At 37.5% G+C, this 6,126-nt stretch overlaps 1 pseudogene; it reads right to left on the bottom strand.

Annotated features, from left to right (window-relative positions):
• Positions 1 to 285: 285 nt before the first annotated feature.
• On the bottom strand, positions 286 to 2,803 carry LOC136241297 (52 kDa repressor of the inhibitor of the protein kinase-like; annotated as a pseudogene).
• Positions 2,804 to 6,126: the final 3,323 nt, after the last annotated feature.

Genomic DNA, 6,126 nt, shown 5'->3' with positions numbered 1-6,126 from the left:
TAGTACTTTTTATTGATGTGCAATGGTCCCTAAATTCCAAATTTTTCTGTGTACATGTTTGTTGACTTTTTTTGTAAATAATTATTATGACTGGTGAACCCCAGGGTGGGTCCAGGATTTTTAGAAGGGGGGTCTAAAGGTAAGAGTCACTGCACAGCGTGCGGAGCACACTCTGCGAAGTGCAAAGCATGAACATTCTAGGGAGATCTGGGAGCATGCCCCCCCCCACAGGAAAATTTTGAAAATTCAACCCTCAGATAAAATTTGACGCAATCTGACACAAATTTATGGCCTGGTATGAGCACACATTAAAGATCCATGTATTATACTAATGTACTTTGATTGAATGACTACTGACTCACTGTCTTATTATCTTATAGTTATGTACAGAGCATTTTATTATAGGTAGCTACAGCCTAGTGGATTATACTACTATGTCATTTGAATTGTCCCCATGCTGGTAAATTACAACAGAGGTTTCCTTGGCTGTCGAATGGCAAACTCCTCAACTACTTCATCAGCCTCAAGTGGAATTTGATGATGATACTGCATCACTGCTAGCCCATTTAGTCCTTCTTGTGTCATAGCTAGGGACCCGTCGATTTCGCCAGCAAAAATTTTGGCATAATGGTTGGGTAAAAGCAAAGAGCAAAATGCTGGCATAATACGTGCAATTTTTGTGAAGTGGACATAAAAATTGCACAAAAGATCGAGATACTCTAATAGAACAGTCAGACACACTAAAATATCGACAATGCATAGCTAATTGTTACAAGAACAACAAGTGACAATCGAGATACCCTAATAAAACAGTCGCACATGTTAAGCAATATTAGCTGGCTTCTTGCTTTACATGTTAGAAGTAATTTCTGATCGAGATACTCTAATAGAACAGTCACTTTAAAGCGAAACTGTAGCTTTGCACTTGGAAATATTCAATTAACAAAGATCAGTGCTGAGCAAAATTATAATCTTGAGCAAAATATGGAGCATAATAGGTGAAAAATAAAAGAATTGCTGGAAAGAAAAATAGGTAGAAAAAAAAGCAAAATAGACTGGTCCCTAGTCATAGCACTCCTTAAAGAAGTTTTGATTAATCGGAGCATACTGATGGATCTTTCACATTCACAACTAGTGACTAGAACAGTGGCAGCAAATGTCAACAACGTATAAATGTTAGGATACAAATCCTTGTCAAGTTGTTTTAATGCCTTCTCAGGGGTGTTTAAGGCTTCTGTATCAGCTTTACATGTTTCTGATGACCAGTATAGTTTTTCCATAACTCTAATTCTGCAGAAAAACCCTTAGATAAAGGTAAATCATCTTCATAAAACTTTATTAAATCATCAAAATCTGTATTCTTGGTCTTTGTGTTTTTAATTAGTTCTGATGGTAAAAGTTGAGCAAATTTCAAGAGAAATTGAGATGAAAACTCTGTAAATCGAAAATTTAGTTCACTGATCAGATGATCTAGCATATGAATTGTTGTTGTGTACTTATAATACTCACTGGGACTATCAGATGGAAGGTTTTGCCGATTGTGTTGTCTGTTAGTAACTCTTGGTACTGATTCTTCAATTCCAACACTCTGACATAATACTGTAACTTCATTGTATATTTGCGAATGAAATTTTTCCACATCACACCTTTGCTTACCCAAAGTAGATTTCACATTCTGAATACCTCTGTAAGCCTGAATTGCATTGACATAGCAACCTTGAAGCTTCACGGATAGCCCTTTGATGTATGACAGCACATTCTGTGTAGCTACCAAAGCTACGACAAATGAAAATCTGAGCACTGTAAAAAACAGTGTCTGGGCATCTGATCTGGTTTCAGCATTCCATTCTGCTTGAGAACTGTTGGCTATTTCCCATTAGCATAAATAAATCCATAAAAATTTTCACAAGCCTCATGTCGCTCAATCCAGCGAGTATGACATCTTCCTACGCTTTTCATTGGCAAACAGATTGTCAATCCACTTCTCCATAGCCAACTGCCTTTTTGGAGAATTGCTAAAAAAATCATGATACTTTATCAGATGACTGCATCATACTGCTGATTTCTCTGATAGTGCAACATTTGACCACACAGAGATTTAGTCTATGTGAAGCACAGTGAGTGTACAATGCTTTAGGGTGTTTTGCAGTTATACAATCAGCTGCACCTTTAGATTTCCCAGCCATAGCTTCAGCTCGATCATATGCCTGACCACGAAGAAATTGCGGCTGCAATTTCCATTTTTCTAGTTATGAAAGTATGTCATTGGCAATCGCTTGTCCAGTAACCCCTGAGACACATTTATGAAATCCCATTAACACTTTTGTTGGAGATTCTTCATCAACATAGCGGATGCTAATTGATAGCTGCTCACATTGGACACATCTATAGCTTCATCTGCTAGGACAGAAAAATAACATGTGTGACGAATCTTCTCTAAAATTTTGTTACAAATAAGGTCACCACAAATTGAAATGACATCATTTTGAATAGTTTTACTGGTGCATATAGCATTGCCAGCAGCAGATTCAAGATGATTTGAAAGAACTTTATCACCAGTTTGTACACAAAACTTGAGCAAACCAAGAAAATTACCATGATCGTTATTTGGGTTTTCTTCAACAGAAGGTCTATCATCACGGTGACCACGAAAAGCAAGGCCTTGCCTTCCACAAAAAATCACCGTCTCTGCTATTGATCAGAGCTTCAGTCTGTTCTCAGCTGCTGTCTTGCTGTTTGCGGTGTTTATAATTAGTTGGAAATCTATTCTTGCATCAATGTTTTCCATACTTCTAGCAAACATATTTGCATCTTGTACTGCATTTTGATGAGTTTTGTTTCCTTTAGAATTTCCAAGGCCATGAAAATGGCAAATGCTTCCCTAGTAGCCCTGGGGCTTTTTTAAAATTAGTGAAGGGCCTGTTTACAAAAACACCAAGTTCCTTCACAGTTGGCTCGGTCTTACCAAATAGAACACAATACTTACAGTTAGAGGTGTACCAATAATCGGATCGGCTATAATATCGGCCACCGAAATGGTAATTTTTACCAATATCGGTATCGGTGCAGAACAGCAGGAGGACCGATATCGCTACCGATATTTATACAGTAACAATAGTTTGTACATAAACGGATTGTGCATTGGTTTTCTATGTTATTCATGTGACTGTTTAGTGCCAGAGGCTTATTGTTCACTTTGAAACAAGCGCTACGCTACGGGAAGCCATACAAATACACGCGATTCTAGTGTTTGTTGCAGGAAAGCTTAATACAGTCTTTACAAATGAAGCAGTTATGGAGTACCTCGTAATAAAAAGAAGGGTCACAGGATAACCAAGGAAACTTGCTGTACCAGCTTTCTCACAAGCCATTAGAATGCAGAGTAATGCAGAAATATCCGTTAAAGTCTTCATGGGAGTATACATAAAAATGTTTGTGGGTGCCTAATTGTCTGAATTGCACAATAGAAACTCAAGCTGTATACCACCACAGGCAGAGTATAGCAATGAATACATGCACATGTTGTTGAAGGGTAGGTAAATGTACACTTTTAACTATAATGCAAATATCGGATCGACTATCGGTTATTGGCTTTTTTGGTGGCATCAATATCGGATATCTGTACATGCCAAAAACCTATATCGGTACACCTCTACTTACAGTATCCTCCACTTTCTGACTCAGAATATACCAAGCCAGGATTTTTCTCTAGTCATCTGTGTTGGAAATGTCGATGAATCTTGTTAACTACATGAGTGGGATATTTGTAGTTGATAGAAGGAACAAAATGCCTTTTCAGCAGAAAATATTTTTGTTGATCTGTGAGATTGATTTGAGATTTTAATTGTGCAATCTTTCCAAAATCCCCACTACTTATTGCATCCTGAATAGCTAATTGAGTCTGGTCATTACCAGCACTAGCAGATTGTCGGGCATCACAAGTGGTAAGATCACTGCTGTTAGCAATCTCTGACTGAGTGGACCATAATAGATAACTGGTGGTGTCAACTGCAATGTCATCATTGCTACTAGTGTTATGCTCCTCTAGGTCATTTTCCGACTCCGTCTGAATTACTCTCCTCACTCAGTACAATGGCCTGATCATCTTGCTGTGAAGATTCCTCTTCTGAATCCAACACAATCACGTCATCATCAGTAATTGCTCTGTAATCAGCCTCGTCATCAACAGTACCAGTGCTATTACAATACAAAGTATAATAATACATAACTATACTGTAAGTTTTAAATTACCTAGCTAGCTACATTACACTACTACTATGGTTACAACTAGCTATATGATACGTGATGATACGTTAAAATTAGTTTTGCAGATTATCTAGCAATTCAGAGAAGCCTTTAAATTATAATTAGCAACGAAGCCACACAGTAGCTCAGCTGGCGTGTCCAGGGGCGGATCCAAGAGCTGGCAAGGGGAGGGGCACAAACAGGTTAAATTGTAGGTGGTTGGGGGAAAGTCAGTTTCTCTTGTTATAGTTGCTGCATTTTTGAAGCAGCAAATAATCATCTCTTAGTAGTGTCTCACTGTTGATTAGAAATTTTGGCCTTTGCAGATGGTTGTGAAGTCTTAAAAGCTGTGTAAAAGGCTATGAATCTTTTAAACAACAGCAACACGATAATTGTTTTTAGAGATGCTTAGTACGCACAAAATGCTGGGGACATAGATAACAAGTACACAGGAAAATTTTCAACTAGAGTAGGGACCATAGCACATCGATAAAAAGTACCGAAACAAACTGGAGTAGCGTACAATATTAAATCACAGTAAAACAATAAGAAGTGTTATATCCCTACTGTGCATTTCCATTCATGGAATCTTGAGCACAGTAGGGACACTTCTTATTGTTTTACTGTGATTTAATATCGTGCACTACTCCAGCTTGTTTCAGTACTTTTTATCAATGTGCTATGACTCTAGTTGAAAATTCCAAAATTTTCTATGTGCTTGCATGTTAACTTTGTTTGCATTTTGTAAATAATTATTATGACTGGTGAACCCACGCATACCGCATCTGGAATGGGTTTCGTTATGTACAGACATCCTACAGATCACGTGATCACCATTTTAACCACAAACTGACTTTATACCGGAAACTACTTTATGCGTACTTGTGCCACATGCACGAAACTATTCATGCTCTATGGAGTCAGCGGTGTTGCTAGGACTGCTGTAACTACTTGGCCTATCCAGCTCAAACATATTAAAAACACGTGAGTGTAACTAGTACAAGGTGAGATTTCACACACACGCACGCACGCACACACACACACGCACTTGAATCAATGCACTAAGCAAATCACCAGTCTAGACATCTGAGCCCCTGGAAACATTGACATCGCACTATTGTGATCTCTGTTGCTGGTAGTCTGCTGTATTTTGGCACACTCAGTTATATGGTGCAGGGTTTAAACTATTATAAATGCCACCCCTTGTGTGTAAGAGTCCGACTAATGGAGGACACTAAAAGTAAATGGTGCACTGTAATGCTACGTACTTGTTCCATATTCTGTTGCACTGACATGCATCATCATCATCCAGACATCTAATATATATCAATCCTTGTTGCTTTTTTAAATTTCTTAAACTTTGTGTTTGCCAAATTTTTAAGGTGTTTTCATATAGACCATGTGTGATGTTGAATGTAGTCTGAAAAGTTGCTACTCCTTCAGATAGACTTTATGCTGTTTTACAAGAAAAAAATGAGGACAACTGGCAAAAAGTATTTATTCAAATACAAAAACTGTCCTTAAGCAAAATATCTTGCCATATATTGTGCACTTTTACATAGTAGCTTAGTAACACTTCATAGTAACAATACTCTATCTTTCAGCACCATTTCTTCACATTAAAGTTTTAAGTCTAGGGATTAAATTTTTGTTGAATTACGGAGTGCAGTGGTGTTACATTACAGGAATTTGAATGCTTTGTAGCATATCATAGATATTATACTTCCCCACAAAAATGTGGACACCATATGCAATATTTGAAAGACTAATTTAATTTCCTTCTAAAGGTTAGTCAAATCGCTGTTCCATACTGTACTGTAACTTGATTTAAACTTTAATTTACCAATTCACTGTTTCTACTAATTCTCTTTTCCACTGGTA

Source organism: Dysidea avara, chromosome 12, assembly GCF_963678975.1.
Source record: "Dysidea avara chromosome 12, odDysAvar1.4, whole genome shotgun sequence".
Classification (NCBI taxonomy): domain Eukaryota; kingdom Metazoa; phylum Porifera; class Demospongiae; order Dictyoceratida; family Dysideidae; genus Dysidea; species Dysidea avara.
Note: the sequence above shows the minus strand (reverse complement) of the source record. Positions and strands in the feature narration are given on the sequence as shown.